The 21,979-nt window shown below is 28.2% G+C and overlaps 1 protein-coding gene across 7 annotated transcripts in view; it reads right to left on the minus strand.

Moving 5' to 3' along the window:
- Positions 1–21,765, minus strand: part of LOC107438011 (delta-like protein B) — a 168,261-nt gene extending 146,496 nt beyond the window's left edge. For 2 of the 7 annotated variants that reach the window (XM_043040816.2, XM_016050167.3), the window contains exon 1: positions 8,789–9,015. The gene's annotated coding sequence lies outside the window, so the exon portion shown is untranslated. Of the gene's footprint in view, positions 1–5,107; positions 5,334–8,788; positions 9,016–18,525; positions 18,787–21,546 lie in introns of those variants that run through there. The other 5 variants (XM_071180338.1, XM_071180331.1, XM_043040817.2 and 2 more) reach the window with 5 other exon arrangements.
- Positions 21,766–21,979: the final 214 nt, after the last annotated feature.

Here is a 21,979-nt window from a genome sequence, read left to right on the forward strand (position 1 = left end):
TTTTTTTTCTCCAGAATATATATATATATATATATATATATATATATATATATTAACTAAATATATACTAATTAACTAAATTCGTCTTAAAAATTTAAAAATTCTTCTTTAATCTTTGTTTCAATTTTTAAGAATATCAAAAGCGTGCATAAAAGTTCAATCAGAAACCGATTATTCAACCACGAACTGCAGAAGAAAATTCAATTACTAGAAAAGAGAAAATTAAAAGCTTTCTTTCATACCCATTATCCCGCGTGACTTTTATGTATTCATTATACATATTCATTAGAAAAAATAAGCAGGGGTAGAATTCTGTTGAAAGAAAAAATTAGCCTCTCTCAAATCTCATGCTGTTAACAACATCATTAATGTCGTTAACATTATTTCTTAGTCCCTTTTTATTACCGAAAACTAAAACAAGTCCACGAGTAGCACCTGTGACAAAGAATTGTTTCCCATAGTTTATCTCTCAGTCGCGTAGTTACCAGATGAAGTTAATATTCATCGAACAAAGAATAAACGTAAGTTTTAGAGAAAGAATACGCTTTTACTTTTTATTCCTTTTCAGATTAAAACGTATGGTTATTATTGTGTTTTTTAATTAAATGCCAGATAGAAAACCAAAGTAACAAATAAAAACTGTAACAAACTTCGGGTTTTTTTATATTTGTATATAATTTGCATTTATATTTACATTTTTTAACGATACCTAGAGAGAAAATCAGATATTTCCTGTTTTAGGTCAAAAATAAAATTAGATTATTGAAAAAGTTACCTTTACTAGTTTAAGCCAACAATATTATATAAAAGTTTATAAAGTTAAAAAAAAATAATGAAACCAAAAACTGGTCTATGAATTATGTTTTTATAGGCCTGTTACAAACTTTAGACATTACTTTGTTAAGGTCAAGCCGGAAAATGAAGCAAAGCTTGGATTGTGTTACTGCTAAACATAATGACACATTATCTGGAATCGGCTATTCTGTACCAAACGCAAGCGACGCCATTTTGAAAAAATAGACATAACGTTTTAAACTAAGTTCGTTCAAAAATAGAAAGAACGAAATAAAAACTTTGTTTTCGTGTTACCTAAAGGAGGCATTTACTTTAGGAATAAGTGAATGTAAAGAATAAATCCAAAGAATAAAAAGCAATCTGGTCTTCCAGATTTTCAAGAGTTGTTTGATAAAGAAATGAAATAGTTCAGAATACATTCTAATTATACATTCCCCCCCCCAAAAAAAAAACGTACGCTACATTCAAATTAGGTAGTAAAAAATTATATTTTATGTGAAATGGATATCGGTAATAATTATATGAATATTAAAAAATCTTTCAAAATTTAAGCAAACATTTAGGCTTAAAACGAATCAGATTACAAAATTCGAGCTTAAAACATGCTTAAGTTATTTGCTATGAAACAAAACTACCTCGACATTAAAAAATATTATTCAATTCGTGCAAAAAATTACTCAAAGAGTACGATGCATTAAGAAAAAGAATTCAGTTATTAGTTCCAGAATTATCAACTTTTAAATTCGAATTTGCAGAATCAGACACAAGTACAGAGTTGAAATTTGACAAGCTGAAAGATTTAATTTCCCTTATGAATTTAATGCAATTTTTGTTGAAATTCCCATTTGTTAGGGAATTATTACATTTTTAAGACCTTTATTTAAAGAATTTTTAACTCTTTTTTTGCTTTAAATAATGGCTTTTTTATTTACTATTGAAGAAAAACTTATATATCTATCGAGATTTTCATTTTATAAGCTCACACTTGATTTGATTTCAAAAGCAACAAAAAGAATTTAATAAATAAAATTCTTAAAAAAATAAGTGGAGAAGACATCAGATGTTACCAAATGTAAATCCTAAAATTTGTTTCGAAATTTTTAAAATATGAAAGTCTGGGACAAAAACCGTTTCCAATTTAAACAGTCATATAATATAAGTTTTTTTAGGGGAGGGAGCAAAAATATTTGAAACTAATCTATACTAAGTAAGCAATATTTCTTTCAGCAGCAAATTGTTTGAAATATTTCACATGGCAAAACTGTTGGCACAATTTTATAGCTTTCAGAGATTGAAGCCTTTAGATATGTCCTCTTTACCCGTGTCAAATTTGGATTGATCAAAATGAAGAAACTTCTAGCTTTAATATCAGCAATTTTGAAATCATTCTATAATATTGCGATATTAATAAGAATGCTTTTAAAATTACAGTGCTCTCAAAAGAGACAAAAGGTTTTAACTTTCTTTTGTTCCATCCAAATTTTGCTCGGGTAAAAAAGACGCCATTTCTAAAAACTTCATACATGATCTTTCAAATTGTGTCCACAGTTTTGCCACGGAAAGCCTTCCAAAATATTTGCTGCTAAAAGGAAGATAGTTTAGTCTAAAAGTATTTCCATATTTTAGTCCAACCTCTGTAGGTTATCGTTATACATAGTTAACAAGTAAGATTACTTTACACGTATTCTTTTTATTATGGCACACATTCTGTATTCCAATGTAATTTTTTTTCAAATACAACTGAACATTTTTCAAATCTAAGTGATCCTTCATTTTGATACGATTAACATATTAACAAAACACTACAATTAGTATATATTATGTAAATAAATCATCCTTTTTTTTAAAAAAGGAAGTGTTGACATTTAAAAATAACATTAAAAAAACAGAGATGTTTCAAAGGTAACTATGGGAGTTGGTGAGTAGTATATTAAAATGATACTAATAAACTTTTGACAATAATGTAAAGTTTTGATAAACTTTCATTACAACTGAAAAAATTATATTGTGCATAAACTAAAATAGCCGCTTTTTACAATTCAAAGCTAAAATAAAAAAAATTATTAAAATACTTACATTTATTGAAAAATTGTTTCATTGTTCATAAATTTTGTTTCATTGAGCTTGAATTGTTGCTTGAATTGTAAAAATGCCTAACTCCTTTTTAAGGATTTAAACTTTAAAATAAAAAAGTAGCTGTTTGGATTTTGGGGTTTAAGAAATTAATAATTTTGAAAAATTCTGAAATTCAGGAAAATTGGATAGCCCGTCCCCCTATTCCTCCCTTCCCCGATGCGACGCATATGCTCAGCATCCATTATTAGTTTTGAATCCGATATTATTTTTTTTCATTTTCAGTACACAAATATGAAGTGATAATTCGACCAGAGTACCAGATTTGCAAAATTGAGTAGATTTTATAGTAGAAAAAATTTAATTTTGCTAACCACAACTCTGTCCGATTATACAAATTAAGCCAGAAAAATAACTTTTTGGGCTTGACTACATGTGTTAATTAAGTTTTGCGTCATTACTAGTTATAAATAGCCGTAAGTGAGCTCTATAATTCTAGAAATTGAAACTGACGGGAAAAAAACTGGGTCATCAAAAATTAATTTAAATCTGTAGCTTTGTTCTACTGTTATACTACTTATGTTCCCACTCGCAAATATAATATCAAAAGTAAAAAGATATATCTCATTACAAAAAATTATTATTTCATATTTAAGAAAGGGACTTTTTTATTCTGACACTTTAAATAAAAATTTATTTTCTCATGAATTTATATGGTGTTCCGTGAAGACCGTCTTTAATACGCAAAACTTCTTCGAAAAAATGAAGTTAAGAAAGCGTAGCCATTTGGGATCGTAAATAATTATTCATGCTAAAGAAAAAAGTACCTTCAAAATATATCTTATCACTACTCTGGAAGGAGGTACTAACTTGTTTGATTACTGGAGGTATTGAAAGGCGATTATTAGAAATACCTCAAAGTTTCGTCAGGCAATAAAACTGGTTTTAATCTTTTCATATGACTTTTATTCCCTCAAACTTCAATTTGTGCCCACTGATATGTACTCTTTTTTTTTCCTTTATCGACAAATTTCAAAGACCAATTATTACGTAACACCTCAAATATGCAAATTATAGTTATAGGTAGTACCGTTAATCAGACTGAACTGAATGTAGAATTTAACAGCACAACAAACAGAGTTGACTATGCTACGCAAAACATTAACGGCGCTTCATACTCAAAGCAAGGAAAGCAAATGGTGCTAGAAACTTGGTTTGACGCAAAAACAAATAGTAAAAAAGAGGAAATAATTTTACTAGCAACGTAACAATGCAACCCGAGCTTCTGTAAATAAGATGAACTTTATGGGGACAGTGAAAGACTAGCTAAAATGTGTTAATGAAACTATTTTGTTTAATCATTATTGTTAAAAGCTGCAAACTATTTAAGGTTAATTGGTCAAATTTTAGCTGATACAGTTACAATCAAACCTGTAACTAACTGAAAAAGTTTAAGTTAAAATTATTCACCAAATACACTCCATTTTAATGCAAAACTTTTTTTTTATTAAACCCCTTTAAATTATATAAGAAAACTGGTTTGTTAGATTGGAAAAATATCAAACTAATTAGCTTTAAAATTAAGACATAGGATTTTAAAGAAGTCGAAAAAGGTTATTTTTAAAAAAAATGAATCGAATAGCATAAAGTTTTCGGTATTTAACTCCAAAACCTTATTTATAATAATATGCAATGACGTCAGTAAAAATATAACATGCTACTTTCACTTAGCATTTATGTATAATTCAATTATAGATTACAGCATAAATTCTCACTAATTATTGTGCATTAAGGATACTCAAATTTATAATTCATATCTACTTTACATTTATCTAACTACGTCATAAAAAGATTAAATTTTCTAATATTACGACACTATCGCCAAATTAGGTCAGCACACATTTCAGTGTTGAGTTGAAAGTAGTAAGGAACATATTGCAGTAAAAAAATATATTTAAGAAATTTATATAGTAATAAAAAAATAATTCAACAAATCTCTAAACCTTTTCTTACATTAAAAATCTATAGTAAATGTTTAGAAATGCATCAAACAATATTTATTTGAAATTACACGAAATGGAACAAAAGTAATTATAAATCAAACTCTTATGAAGCTAATTACACTAAGATATAAAAATATAAGTATATTAAATCCAACATTATTACCCAATAAAGGTGAAAAATTAACATTTTTGCAAATTATTAAACATAGTTTTTAAAGGATCGAAATTTTGCTTACCAATTTTTAACTAGGTCTAATAAACACGAATGTTCCTTCAGATTTGACATTCAACAAATTAATAATTAATCTATAATAATTTAATATTGCAATGGTAAACACTATTCTTCGCGGATTATACAATACTAAAAAAATTATTTTCCTATCATTTTTAGCGTGTACATGATCAATGTAAACAAACTCAAATTTATTTCACCGTGTTGCTCTGTAAGCAGTTTAGGATTACAAGAATTACTTTTGGCGATTAATTCGACACCATATTTTTCCTCACGGAAGAAATAGTAGACTAGAAGATGAATCTTTTAAATTTAAAAATTCATATTTTTCTAGTTAATAAAATATAAGTTTAAGGTGAAAACTTGCGCATTCAAATAAAAACACTTTAAATTTGTTCACAAGTCTCTAAAATTTAGAAAAAACCAAACAGATCGCATAGAAGAACTACGAAACGAAATTATTATTTTGAAAAAGTTTTTGCTGGACGTTTTCAACTAAATTTTTATCTAATACAAATTATTTTATCATTTCTTTAGAAAATAATAAATTCAGCAACACCGTAACAATAATTAAATAACTAAAAAAAACACTTTTCAATTTACAAGAAAATTTGAATTAACTTTATAAAAATAGTCATTAATACATTTTCAATGTAGAATTGATTATTGTCTGAGAATCGAATTAAAATTTCATGTAATTTAACACATTTTATGAATAAGAGATCATTAATCACTTATTTCACTAAAATTAAATTAATTTATATTTAATTCACTACTGAAATCACATCCGGTTCATAGCACTTCTTACGCGTGCTTGTTAATTTCGTATTTTTTTTTAACTCATCAATTTTTCGGATATCAACTTTTCTTGACGTTAACAAATAGTAGTGATAGACAGGAAAAATCACAGGTTAGTGTCACTTGGGAAATTAAAAATTCCGTATGAATTTTGTCTGTGTGAAAAAATTTAAAATTAATCAGATAATCAATCTTCAAGAATTTTAATATGCCATCTGAGGAACATCAATGAATAATGATAAAAAATATATACCAATAATAAAAAATACCAATGATAAAACGTAAAGATTTTATTTTATAATAGGTTTTAATTATTAATTTACTGACTTATCCCTCGAATGCTGCCATGTTAGCGTTATTAATTTTATAACCGGTGTTGAAAAGTCAACCTAATTCTGAGTTTACGACTATCAAAATTCAACTCCGAAACCTTATAATTTTGAACAATATCCCTAAGACAAGCGAACTCCAGGAACAATCTAGCCTTCGTGGAGGACTTTGGTTGGAACTAACTCGCATTTGCATTACATGGAAAACCACGAAAACCTCCCACGGTTAGCTCGATAGCAAGAATATTCTAACCTATGATTCGTCTACCACTGAGGATATTTTATGTCAGAACTATGGTCGGTGCGAGATGGGAGCAGAATTCGTATCAACCAACCACCGCTGGGACTCGAACCTGGGTCACCTAATTTGAAGTTGAACGCTTTAACCCCTGAACCACCGCGACTCACTATAGAGATTAGTGGAGGTGCATGGAAGAAAGAGTGTTTCAGACTCATGACTAAAGTCTTTTACCAAATTATAGAATTACAGTAGAGAGTAGGTCGCAAGATTCTAAGTGAAGCTGTGACTTCTATGCTCAAATTGCCCTTTGGACCTATCATTAAGAAACATTACAGACAGTGGGTTCAATTTTCAAAAAATTTTCATTATTCTTCTTTCCGTAAATAATAAATAAAAATAAAACTTAATAAATCAAAATAAAAAATGCATCTTTATGTTGTTTGCCTATAAACACTAAACTTTAGTGACTGTAAATAAGCACGAAATCTTCTCCATCAGAGTTCGGGATCGTCAGATAGATATCTGTGTTTAGCGAGTAATCGGTTCCACCGAAATTGGCAATATTTGTATGAAGTTGCTCAAAAGCTTAGAGTTAAAAACTCTTATTAGTTCTAAGTAAACGCCCGCATGCTATTCGCTTATGCAAACACTGGGATTATTACTCCTAAGTGATCGAGATCTGCTTGCAAGTTAAAATCAAATTGAAACACAGTACAAATGATTCATGCCGGCCCAGAAAGAGAAGCAACAGCGAGGAAAATATTCCACCTTACACGATGGTACTCGAACCTTCTACCTCTTAATTTCCAAAGCTTAAGGAGCATATTCCACGGACAGCAAAACAAAATGACAAAATGAAAGAAAAACAGTAAAAAGAGAAACGATTACTAAAATGTTATGGAGTTATAAGGACCATATTTAAATGAAAAAAGCTAATTCCTTAAAGTATCCGTTGTCCTCAAAAGTTTATAAAAGTATTAGTGAATGTTGTTTAAAATTATTCTGAATCTTTATATTTACACAATTCAAAGCAAATAAAAAAAGAATTTTCTACGACAAGTAAGATTTCTTTTTTTTTTTTTTTTTAAATATTTAAAAGAAAAACAAGGAGCAACGGGAACGGATGAGATATTGGAAAGGAAAAGACCGGAGTGTGTTTAGTAGTTGATAAAAAATATACATTTGAAAATTGAAGTTGATTTTATTCATATGGATCTCAAGTTTAGAAAAGTGTGAAATAAGTTAGGAATTAATATATTTTAAATATATTTCAGAGAAAGGTAGGGGCTAAGGATAATTCATTTGAATTATTGACTTAAATATTACTTTAACTTGGACTCAAAAGACCTGATGAAAGCACTTCTTCAAACTAGAGGTAATGTTTACCAGACATACAAAAAAAAATCTATAGCTACTGATTAACTATCCAAAAAATATTCACGCAACAGTAGTTATGATTGGTTGAAACCCAAATTACACCTTTCATTAAAAGCACATGGTTGTAAGTTCGAAACTGAAACTGATCAACGTTCCAAACAGCACGTCGAATGAATATAGTTGAAGTATATCGTATTATTGTCGTGTGAAAGTTAAGTGGGTTAGCAGCTCAAGCACATATATTGTCGTCTGACAGGGATAACTATTTTGAAAAGCAGCATCAATCGATATTTTAACTATTATAGTTTACATTTGGTCAAGTTATTAGAGTCTACGTAATCTAGTTTAACTTGGAAATAAATACATTAATATGCATCATTAATTATCAAAACATTCATAATTTGTAATATTAAAGAACTAAAAATGAGAATAACCATTTAAAAATGATGAACTTTAAAAAATATCTCAAACCTCATGAAGAATGCTGTTGATTCATAGTTAAACTCAAGTTTGATTGATCTTTGATTAACTATTTGATTAATCAGTTACGTAATTGAAAACTAAATAAGAGAGGATCTTCTTTAGTAGAAACATTTCTGAAAATTCTCCTTTAAATTTGTTGTTAGAAATATAAGTGCATATAACAATTAGTAACATCATATCGAGTGAATAATCATTAATCTATTTGTGAATACAGTATTTATCAGTATAATATTAAATCGATTTAAAAATCAATAAATCACAATTTTTATTAAAAAACTTCTTAAAGTTACTTGTAAAAACTTTTTAAAAAAAACTGCTTGCTACTACGAAATAACATCGACAGCTTTAACATGGAACTAAATCCACAGCTAACTGCTTAAACGCAAAAATGAACTTCCAGGAATTTGCAAACGCAGTCTTCCAAATATAAGTTATTTTATAGAAAGTAAAATATTACCTTTCATATAGATATCCATAAAGATAACGAGGGACTCGAGTTTTTGTAATCCAAAAGGAAATTTAATAATAAAAAAATCACATTCTCAAATAAAAGATGAATCGTTTTTTTAGAAAAACTGTTATTTTCACATTTGATCACCGTTACCATGGTTACCATACATTTTTGAAATGTTCTAATAACCTGTCTTTTAGTCATTCATTCTCTGAGGTCATTTTTTTCTGAATGACTTTAGAAATCTTAGCTGGCTATACTCCAATTGAAATTCCCCGGATGCGACGCCAACAAGGCGATGAAATCCCGACAGTAGATCCGCCAAACTATTAATTGTCCTCCAGTCTTTCACATTGTAGGAGTCAAATTATTAGCACAGTTTTTAACTAATGCATTTTTCCTGTTATATTATTCATTTAAACAGTAAATAGCCACTATTCATGATTCTTAATCTTGCCTGTTAGCAAGAATCAAAGCAATTGAAAGATACAGGCTTTTATTAATTAAAAATTTTTTGAAGTAGCATGTTACTTTTATCAACAAAAGAAAATTTAAATAATTTAAGAACTTGGTTTGAATAACACTCATATTTTTTTTTACCTTCTAATAATAATTCACTGTTTTATGTTTAAAATTATTTTCGTTACAAAGAAAAATTAGTTAAGTGAAGCAAAAAAGAGGCAGCTTTATTCGTACTGTTAGGATTAACTACTTTAATGTTGAAAGGATAATTTACGGAAAAAGGATAATGTCAAAGGATAATTAAGGATAATTTTAATTTAAAAGGATAAGGATAAAAAATATAATAAAAATATACTGTTAAACTGGTGTTCTAGCTTGTTTGAAATACATCTGGAAAAAACAAAAAAAAACTTTCATACACACCGAATCTTTTATAATTTGAATTTAAATTTTTTTTTCATGTTACCAACTGTTGAAACTAGTTCTAAGTTATAAATAGAAATGTGGCATTTATTTTTAACATATAATAGTAGTTGTAAAGAAGGTTTTCATTTTTTTCTCACCAAGTTGTAGATTTAACATATTATAAAATAAAGTTTTTTGGAGTGTTAATCAATTTTTGGGAATTTGAAGCTTATTCATAGATTAAAACGACTGAAAACTGTGAAAGTTTTGATCTGATTTGAAATGAACGTTTTTATTTGAACGCTTTTATGTTCTTTTTCGCACTTGTGCTTTTAATTCAGAAAGTCGGGTAAGTAGTATGAATTTATTTACGTCACACTAGAGATGCACAATGGGCTATCGGTGACAGTCATCACTGAGGATGAGACGTAGACATGTCATCACAATTTTGATCCTCTGTAAACTCAACATATTTTGGTAAAATGATGACATGTGGGTGAAATCTAGCACTTTACGGTAGAACAGCTTAACGAGGACCGTTACCGAGCACCCTCGTTCCCTCCGCTGGCTGATCGAAATTCACCCACCCGCTCACTAACAGACAGCAGCCAGTGGTGATTGACTTTGGTAATTTACTGATCACCGCGTCTTACTTGTAGTCCACTATGGGACAGAAAATCAGATGAAGCTTAATTTTTAAAAAATTATTCTATTTACTGTGCAACTATACTTCAAAAAAATTAATAAATAACAACCTGATATTGGCCCCACATTACATTGATTGCTTCAGCTATTTTTTTCACGTGATATAACGGCAAAATACCGTAAACAGCAATTCAAGATCAGTTAACAGTATAAATAAAGAATAAATGAAATTTTAGTGAAGTACAGTATATATGAAGTACTATAAATGAAGATTCATAATTGTCTATTCATAAATTGTTTAAAGGTTGTGAGGCAAAAATATTGAATATGTATTTATAAAAAAAATTGCTTCGTACGGGGTGAATAAAAAAAAAAGCTAAAGAATCACTAAATCAGTACTGAGAAAAGTAACGAAATCATGCTCTAAACAGAAAGGCATATACCGACACAATTAAAGAGCCTGATGAAATAACCGTATAAGTGACATTTTTCGGGGAATTAATGAGTCAGAGAAAATAACATAAAGTGGTTGCATCAACATGGGTATGTTTAATGTAACAGAACTGTTACATTAAACATACCATCCTTTCACTTTAATCTTAACGTGACTAATCCACATTAGTTAGCTATAAGCTAGGAATTATCACTGATGTTATCTTTAAGATATGTGAAAAATTTAATTGTTAAATTTAAAGCAATGGATAACGTTTAACCAATCAGAAAATTTCATTTAGTTTTTCCTTCATCCCGCTCGAACTACTCGTCGCAGAATGCTCTAATATCTATAATCTAATATCGTGCTTCAAACTATCTGTATGCCAAGTTTCATTGCTTTAGGTCGGATGGTTTAGGAGTCTATATAGAACACACCCACACACAAACATTCATTTTTATATAGATAGATAGATTAGTTGTTTTAAACATAACAATAAATAATATTAAATTTATTAATTGCACCAGTAAACTTGTTATAAAAAATAATACAACTGTTATATTTTTTTATAAATAACCTATTAAATGGACCTTATGTCATGGAAACATCATTTTTGCAAAATATTTAAAAAACGGAAGCAGACGAAACCACAAGAAAAAATTAAATATCCCTTAAGTTCTCCTAACTCATAGTTAAAGGGCAGAAGTAAAGTGTGATAAAAACGAATGTCTAGGCTAGCATAAGTTATCGAAAATTAAAGAAATATTATATTTCACTATCAGTGGTAAATGTTAAAAAAAAAAACATGTTAATTTTTATTCGTCCATACTGCATTCATTTCATATTTAAGGTATTTGAACTTATTGAATTCTAATACAAAAGAATTTTAATATCAACCATTATTAATAATAATTAAATGTTCACATCTTTTCTTTGAGCATGTATTTTAAATTCAAAAATTTTATATTATTATCCTTTAAATAAAAATACCATAAACTTTATAGAAAAAATCAGTACTTATTGGTTATTGGTACCATAAAGCAAAGTACGCCAACAAGTAGAACAAAGCCAGGTCCTGAATACGTTAGTCACCGGTTACAGATAGTACACAGAGGCGTAACGAGTATGATAATCTTGTGAATATTATACAAAGCGATAATTATTGAATAAGATATTTTCGTGATAGCTTAATTGTTACTTAATCTTGACACCAATGTAGATTTTACCTGTTAAATTACATAACCAAGTAAATCCATTCCTGTGATTTTAAGTTATTAATGCAAATATTTATTTACTTGGTTATGATGTCTATTAGTTTCTGAACGACGCCATTGAGCTAATTATTTTTTAAAGTTTATTATTAGCATTAAATGAATTGTTTACAATTTTAAATGTATTCTTTTAACTTACTTTCTGTGTATTCTTTTCTTTCTTAATTGTTAGCTTTCTGTATTTCTTAACTTTCTATGTATCCTTTTAGCTTCAAGAAATTCGTAACAACAGTTGTTTTCGTTTTGGCAAAAAACCCTTAAAAACGAAACTCATTGTCTTGCATAATTTATAATAGCAAATAAGTGTGCAGTTTGACTTTAACGAAGTTTCTAATTTTATTTATTATCTCTCAAAGGTACCGTTGAGATAATTAGCATATTGTTTTTAATTATATCGTATGTTGTGCTAAACATTTTAATTACAAATTTACCGCGATCTAACATTTAAGTGTCAAAATTTAAACTAGCACTTGAGCAATATGAGTTTGTTATACTTATATATTGTCCTGATTTTTGACTGTACAATTTTAGATCTCGAAGCACTTGAAATTCTACTTATTTGCCGATCAGGTGGCCGAGTTGTTAGCGTGTCTGACAGCGGAGCCATTGGCCACCGGTTCGAATCCTGCTCAGGGCATGAATGTTTCTTTCTCTCTCTGTGTTCTATGTCCTTTCTATTTTGTGTGAATGTGACCCGCCCTATAAACGGGTTTGTGGTTGCGTGACGTGGGCGACGCTGCTCCACCACCGTGGCTTCGCCACAGGTGCCCACTGGGTAACGAGAAAAGAGTAGCAGTTCTGGCATTCCTGTGGCCAGTGGGACAATCCCCAAGTGCCCGCCATTAAAAAAAAAATTCTACTTATTTAAAAAGGCTGGCCCTTTTTGCATATTTGGAAATAGAACCTTTTACCATCATGTCAGTAGCCCGAATTATCAAAATTAAGACAATAACAGTTAAATAACTTATAATTTTTTTCAATTACATATGATTTTAAATTTTTTGGCTTTATCACTCTTCAAAATTGTTACTATAAACAAATAAGCACATCGTTTTCGATGAATAAAAAAATAATTAAATATTAAAAAACGTGCAATAATCTCATTTTTTAATTAAATATAGCTATAAGCTAGCGAAATTCCTGTGATATCTTAAAAATATTTTTTAAAAAAAAGAATGGTTCTAAACCGATGAAAAAATTCGATCTTTTAAACGTCTCACCCGATTGTCCCGAACTAAGTGAAATTTTGGAACTATTTTCTGAATTGTGGGGACTAAAATTTCTCTTTTGACCCACTGTCCAAATTTCAGGACGCAAACACAGGTGATACTGGTGTTATAAGAGACAGACACAGACAAACACGCAAACTCTTCCTTTTATTATTACGGCTAAAGGCGTAAAAAATTTTAAATTTCAAATAAAACTAAGATAACCTTAACAGAAAACTCACCAACTAAAAAAATTAACTATTCTTCATTTTATTTATTCTTTTTTCATCGTACACATTTAAACTTGCTTACATCGTCACACAAATAATATTTCCAATAATGCAACGTGATTTTTACTATGTAAATACATTATTTTTGAACAGACATAATGTCACATTAAAAAAAAACAACATTGAATTACTATATCGCCAGATTTACATATTCTACGTGTGAACATTGTATAGATTTCTTTCTTTATTTTTCCATGGAACCTTTGAAAAGAAAGTTTTATATATTTTTTACCACTTTTTCAGTGACTATTGTATTCTAACATTATGAGTAACTTTCATACACAAAATCAAATAATGCGTTTCTTTTGAATAACTCCCTTTTCGAATGAAATTCCAATCCAATAAAACGACACCTACCGCTAATGAATACCTTCCTAATAAAAATTAAATCAGAATACACCAGTCATTATTGATTGTTATTTTCCCCTCCCCTATCTATGACAGGTGTGTACTATTCCATAATTGTCTCTCAATAGATTATTTTGTTGTTATGGAGTCCAGTGGTCAGAAAAGCTGTCTACTTCGTACAATTGGTTATTATTTCCCCATAAAGGATCCCAGCTGCTTTTTTTTTCTTCTCTTTCCTCTTTTGAATGTATCTTCTACATGTCAGTGAAGCGACTAGGCTGTGATTTCGGATGTTTCGCTCATTCCCACGTATTGGTTTTCCGTTATTATGAAGTTCGAATAGAGTAGTCTGGTTTGTTTGTTTGATACTTTTTTGTTTATTTAAAAAGTAAGAGACTGTTTGACTCGATGAGTTGCTTTATCACGCAGTTTGAAGAGGCAAAAATGTAAACACACATAAAATTTTGAAAGTGCGCATTTAATATGCCAATATGTATAATACTAAACATAGGTATATTACTAAACATATTTTTCAGGACGAAAAACATTGCATTTGATTTTCTTTTTTCATAAATGTGCACACAAAGATAAGAGCATAATTTTTTTTAAATATTAATAATTTATGTGTATCGCTTTATAACAGCATCAAATTTTGTATGAAGGTAGATTAAGTTATACTAATAAATATTATTTCAGAAAGTCTCCGAAGTTTTTACATCTGGGGAGACGGTTCAAGGAATAAGAAGAAAGTTAAATATTTCTGTTTATACAATTGAGATATTTCTATTTGCATATGTTTAATGATTGTTTAATGATGTTTAATGATGAAATCGAAGATGATAAATCTGAAGACAAGAACTTACCAAATCCATTAAAAAAATACCTCACTTAAGATGTTTGTTTTTTTTACTCAACTATCTATATAATGAATGTCCGTCGATATAGACATCTCAACCACCTGAGCGAAAGCGAGGAAATTTGGGATACTAATAATAGTTCAAAACACGGGGAAGGTCACTGTCGATATTAGAAGAATTCACTGCGTACCATTTGAGTGGGATGAGATAGTTTAAAGATAGCAGTGATATTCACTAGCTTATAGCTCTATTTTAACAACAAAAAAAGTTTATTCCACGTATTTTAATATTGAAATATTTTTTATTAACCATATCACAGAACAATGTTAGAGCCAAGTTGGCTCAGGGGATATAGTGTTTGCCTGCCAATGCGGGACCCAGGTTCGAATCCGTGCGGTGGCTAGTTAATACTAATTCTGCACCCGGCTTGCACCAACCACGGTGCTGACGTAAAATATCCTCAATAGCAAACGAATCATGAGTTAGAATCCCCTTGCTCTTGGACAAACCGTGTAAGGTTTTCGTGGTTTTTCCCTCCGTGTAACGCAAATGCGGGTTAATTCCATCAAAAATTTCCCCCTGAAGGCAACTTTATCCCACTGCTTGATCCATGAGTTCTATTGTCTTTTGGGTTGGGTTCAAAATTGAAAGGTTACGGAGCTGAACATTGATAGTCGTAAACCCAGAATTAGGTTGACTGTTCAACACCTGTTGTAAAATTAACAACGTTAACTTGGTAGCATCGGAGGACTACGTCACTAATTAGTATTTTTAAAGTTATCTGAAACTATGTGTTTATTTTGTTTATAGTAATACTTTTAATACGTGTTTCCATGAAAATAAATAATTTTAAATCAACGGTAGTTAAAATTTAAAAAAAAAAAAAAAAAGCAGTTATATATTGAAAGGCAAAATTAATAGAGATGACGTGCAAATTCGTTTTGGAGAAACGCAAAAAATTGCCATACTATTATTGACCATTAATTAATTTGGACAATATATGCATATTAAAATAGAAGAAATAAGCTATGTTCTAAAACGCAAAATTAACGGAATGCTACTGATGAATATATTTAGCTCTAAAATCAAATATTGAAAGGTAATGTAATAATAGATACTAAATATACTATTATAGGTATAAAGCACTATATTGATATAGTTGGTAATTATTAAAACTGCACCAATACTGAGGAGATTTAATACCGATTATGTGAAAATAGTGTCATTGGTTCCTGAAAAAGTATAACGTACCGAAGAAAAAAATACTTGATAGAGATAAATTTTTAATATCATGAGCTGGCGGTGAGCTAAAGCATCGTGTTAAGTAATGCTGAATACAAATAATCTCTAGTATGAGGGGATGAACTACATAAAACGTGTTTTGCTTAATTTAATAACGAAAAGAATCTGAGAATGGCAACAAGTAATTATAAATAAAGAAATTAAGGTTATATTATCTCTATTAATTGTATCGGTACATGCCTTTTAATTTTGTGCATGATTTAGTAGTATTGTTGAATACTGATATATTGATTACTTTATTTTTTTTATTCACCCCGTACAAAGAACGAGCATTCAACTAGTAATTTTTACAAAGGTTTGAAGTTATACACTATTTACTTATGTCAAGAAAAGCTTCCAATCAAGTTTTTTTTTTAAACTTTATAACGATAACTTGAAAAAGTTTCATACTGCATTGTAAAAAATGGAGGGGGCGTTAAAATAGCTAAAAACGAAATTGACCTCACGTTAAAGTAGGCAAGTTGTGAAGAGAATAAGCAACAAAAAAAATTTGGGTACATTTTTGTCTATAACATCTGAAAATAAATAATAAAATCCTTAAGCATATCACATTATGAAATTTCCCTTCAATGAGATTTTTAAATTGTGATGCATAAAGAAGATTGTGTCTTTTCTGAAAAAAAATTAGCAAATTTTCCATTTTTTCTATTTCGATTTTATTCTATTTCCAGATAACAGTGTATTTATAACAACACTTTTACTACAGGAGAAATATCATTGCAGTATTAAAAATAGATGATATTCTATATGTAAGATAGATAAGTAAGACATGATCTACTTTTAAGAAGACACGCAACCTTCGATACATTTACTTCTTTCTCTAAAATAATTCATTTCTTTTATTTGTATTGAATTATTCACTATAGAAACCTTTGAAAGGAAATAAAAGAATAACCCAGTTATAAAAAAGTGATAGGAGATACATCTAAATTAGAAGCTTCCTTTTTTTCTTTTAAAATCTACCTATTCTAAATCTAATATTTCTAAATCCATGTATATCTAAATCTAAAAACTAACTTTTATGTATAAATTTTTTTTCAATAAAATCTGGATACATTAGTTTATTCCAATCATAACATCCAATGGAGAGATTAAAAATGTTACATAATGTAATTTTCTAATTACTAATTTAATTAATTTAAGATATCCGCATTTTTAATAAATATTTGTGAATAAAAATAAAATTACCGTAAAACTCAATTACTAATAAATTTTTATTTAGTAGAATAGTTTGAAATAACGTCCGGGTTTTAAATTTTTTCCCCTATTGAGCTTTTAGAACTAAGCATTATAGTCAGTTTCCCCAAATCGATTTAACATTTCTGTCTGATTAGAAAGCGGTTAATAAAAATAATTTAAAAATAATTTCTTAAAGTCTTTTTTAGAGTGGAAGAGTTCCAAAGGCATTTATTTAGCTACAAACAGTCGATAAGCAACGATAGAAGCAAATTTAAGCATCAAAGGAGAGCTATGACGCGACCAGTTTGAATAAGTGTTGGGAACAAATAAATTTCAACAATTTGAAGCTTAAATTAAAGAAATAAGAGCAAATTGAAGAAATAAAATCAATGCATAATCTTTATTTCTGATTGTTTACATCACACAAAACTAATTTGCTCAAATTCATTTAAAAATCTTTTCATTCATACATCAATCTTTTCAATTCAGAAATTTATAAATTCATATTTGAACTAATTCGAATCCATTCTTACAGTTACTTTACACTCTGTAATATTTTTTATTAAAAATGTAAATTTTGAAAATCTGCACTTACATTGCTTATAACTTTTACTTTACAATAGTTATAATTTATCAAAAAATTTTAGCATGTCATTGCTGTAATCTAGCAAAATTAACGTTTACAGTTGACGCAAACAGAAATGCTTCTTTAATTAAATTATTCTAGAACTTAATGATTGAGTATAATATCATGAATGATGACTTAAATTTCGATTCTTGTAGGTTTTTTGCTAATCTTGTTGTTCAATCCTCTCAGTAAGGAAGTTTTGGAGTTTTTAAATTTTTAAAAATATAACAAATTTCATTAAACTCAACCAATACCAGAAAGTATTTCTGGACGCATAGTTAATCGGGTTACTTGATATCTTTTAAAATGCACCATATGCTTGATGCATTTTTGTTAAAAGAATTATGCATTCAATGCAATCTAAATATTGCATTTTCAATTTTATTGTTTTTCATTTTATACAGCATTTTTAATTTGTAAATTCTATTGCTTTATTATATAAAAATAATGGCTGTATTTTCTTTCCAAGAAAGTATGTAATCATTTAAGTATTAAAATTTTATACATTAATACGAAACTAGATAAAATAAGCTGTCCATCTATGTAAATAATTAGAAAGTTTTTATTTGGGGAAAAATAATAATATTATTTTCAAATGAGAAACAATTACTATGAACTATTAATTTGTGAAAGATTATTTTCTGTAGTATGCTTAATTTATAAGTTGCGGTTGTTAAAAGTTTCAATTTGTCTAAAATTAATATAAAAATCTTACCTTAAAAAAGTATTCCTCATGCAAATAAAGAAAAAGCCTGCGACATTAGTCATTTTTCTTAACAACATTTTTATATTAAATCCTATTTGTATTTTCGAAGCATAATCCGTACTAATCCTTTAGGCACAGTTTACTTTGCCATGGAGAATAGTGAGAAAAGCACAGCTCGGGTGAATCAACATTTCTTTTTTCGATTGTCATCATTGTGGGATCGAATGTGTTATCTTCTTTTCATTCCAATACAGGTCTTTTTCTCACGACCTAGGATTGTAATGTTGAGAGAGACCGCAGGTAAATACAGTTATCGTAATCATAACAGTAGCTAAATGTGGTGGGTGAAAATTTATCACATTATGGGGCTGTGAACAAATTAAAACAAATTGTTCCATTACTATGCTCATTTGTAGTTATCGTTGCCATTAATACACTAAAACTTATGCTCTTAGTTTTCCTTCTAAAAAAATCGTTTGCGATATTTTTATCAGTATTAAAAAATATCGTTTGAGGATTTCTCTTTGTGTTTATAAGAGATATTTTAATTTTCTTTCCATTTTCTGGATGATATCGTAATGTTTATTAAGAAACACTAGGCAAATTTTACAGGAACAATTTTAAAATACATTTGCTCCTATTGAGTTTTAAGTGTATCATTGTATGATTAACTAAACATTTTATCAAAAGGATTTTGCAAAAAATACACATTCACTTTGTTACTGTTTAATTATAACTTTAATTGATTTAAGCTTCTAAAGTTATAACTTTGAATGACTTATGCTTCGAAAGTTATAACTTTAAAAAAAGAAATATGAATTAACGAGAATTGTCAAGAAAAGAAGAAATTGTAATCTTTGAACTGTCTCATTATTTTGTTGCGTTGTCAAATCATATAGTTATGCAATGTAAAACTCACTCACCATTGTCACCTCATTCATCAACATTTATCAGTCAAAAAACTTTAAACGCAATAATTTTTTTTTAAATTTTTTAAACACTTTTTAGAACACTTTTTTTTGCTTGATTGGGTTTACGCTTAACGGTCAAATATTTTCCAATCAAAATGTTCACTTTTCTACCCTAAACAAAGCCACAGGTATCGAAAAGATATTTTAAGAAAAAAGAAACAATCTGACCGGTATAAATATTGTTATGTCTTTTCTTTATGTATTAAAATTATAAAATAGCTGACAGATACACTATCTCTAAATCATTTTTAATTTGCTTTCCAAACTGGTTTTTTTTTGTGAAATATTGACATAAAAACAATTTGTTTTACTTTAACTTTGCGTTTTCTAAATTGTGAATAATTGGTTTGAAAAATTTTTAAATTACACACCTATAAGTCTAAGGAAGCTAAGGAGTGATGAACATTTCCGCAAAAAACTAAAGAAAACTTTTTTGTAAAAATACAGTCAATATTTATTTTAACCATGTATAAGCTTCAGTAATACTTAAAATTCTTTTATTATTAGCTCTTTTTCACTCAACGGGGACATTTCACCTCAATGAGTATTCGAAATTTTAAATTGGTTAAAGTGTGTTGCAAATTTAATAGTTTCTTGCAAGTTCAGCATGTTGCAAATTTAGGAAGATGTTTAAGAAAAGTTTTACTTTTTTTTGAAGATACAATTATGCATGTTTTTAAATCTGCAACAATTTTATGTGTTTGTTTAACTAAGCAACTAATTTATATATTTGTTTAATTGCACAGTAAACTTTAAAATTTATTTTAATTCTTCAATAAACTTATGCAATAGTTACAAAAAAAACAAATTTATAAAAGAACATATAAATGAGCAGTTTTTTTAAAATGTTAGTGACTAAAATTCATAGTTAACCCATTTGTTCCAAATAATAAGCTATACTCATAGTAATTACATTTATATACCAATCGACTATAAATCGAAAGGATAAAATTGTTTCATAAAGCTTCGTTTTTAATAATAAGAATAATTTGGGTAAATTCAGTTAAAATTAACACACTTAAACTTTTTATCTTTATCAATCTAGAATAACGGAGCAAATGCTTGACAATTTTATTTAGTTATTTTGTTAAAATATCGCATCTCTGATTGCGCATTTTTGCAATATTATGTACTCTACAGCATTAAAAATAAATTATAAATCATTTGACTTTTTTTTTCCTTTTTATTAATTCACACTTTTTACCCTTGCTTTTATGCTTCTATTTAATAAAGGATGCCTAACTTATAGTGCAAGAAAATTCTTTTATATTTAATATATCGTATAAGTGAATATTTGTGATTTTGGTCATAGAACTTTTAAAAACATTTCACGGTTGAAAGGATATAAAATATCAAGGTATAACTCCACATTACCTGTAGTTATTCTTTAAAAATAGTGCTTGTTTAATTTTGTACGTTTTGCGAAATACATTGTCATTGAAGAAATTTTCAAATTATTTACAATCGTACTCAGATCTTTGAAGAAAACTAGGGCTATTAGACGAATTAGTCAAAATGGGTATTAGTCGAACTGTTTTAGAACATACAATTTTTACAATCGTATGCAAATTTTGAATATTCACAAAGCATAATTACCATTATACGCCACATATAGTCTAATACATAAAGATACAAATATTACAATTATTCATAAAATAAATATATTAATTAATTTTAAAAAGGAACTATTTAAATCAAAGAAGTTCTTCTTCTATAAAAAACCTTTCTTTGGAAAAATAACGACCAAAGACTGTAAACACATTAGCTGAAACATATGTTTAATAAACACATTTTAATTTCAGCCGCATTTTAGTAAGGCAGCTAGTATACAAATAAATAAATAGTTACTAATCTAAATTATTTATTTAGTTTTCTCAAATAGCACTTCATAATTATGGATAATTTTAATTGTACAATGCTATTATTAAATTAATTTAAATAATTTAAAACAATATAACGTGTTTCAATGACAATTCAAATTAGTTTATGCAGAAATAGTTATAAAAAAGCATGGGAAGTTAAAACAACTTCAAAAACAACTTCAATATTCTATACTCACTTTTACTCAAACAAATTCTAAAATGGAGCAGGAAATAAAGTTAATCTCAAGAATTACGACCAAATGTAAAAATCTGAGAAATACGTATATATTCAAGAAGATATTTTAAGTTAATTTAAAATAACAAGAACTACAAAAGTACACGAACAATGAAATATTTATATTTAAATAAGTAGTTTAAATATTCGATCTTATCTCACTGGTCTTGATATTTACTTCATAGGGAGAATAGCATCACGGACTATAAATTCCTTTAAAAAAAACTCATGGGTGGTCAAAAGATATCACCCACATTCACTTATCAGCAAATATCTTTGAGGGATATCTCTTAATCAGTGACAAAAATATTTCTCATTTTGATTACAGCAATTTAGTCCCTAAAACTGCATTTTGCTATAACAAAAGTAAGAAAATAAAATAATAATTAAGTAAA

This window comes from Parasteatoda tepidariorum, chromosome 1 (assembly GCF_043381705.1).
Source record: "Parasteatoda tepidariorum isolate YZ-2023 chromosome 1, CAS_Ptep_4.0, whole genome shotgun sequence".
Taxonomy (NCBI): Eukaryota; Metazoa; Arthropoda; class Arachnida; order Araneae; family Theridiidae; genus Parasteatoda; species Parasteatoda tepidariorum.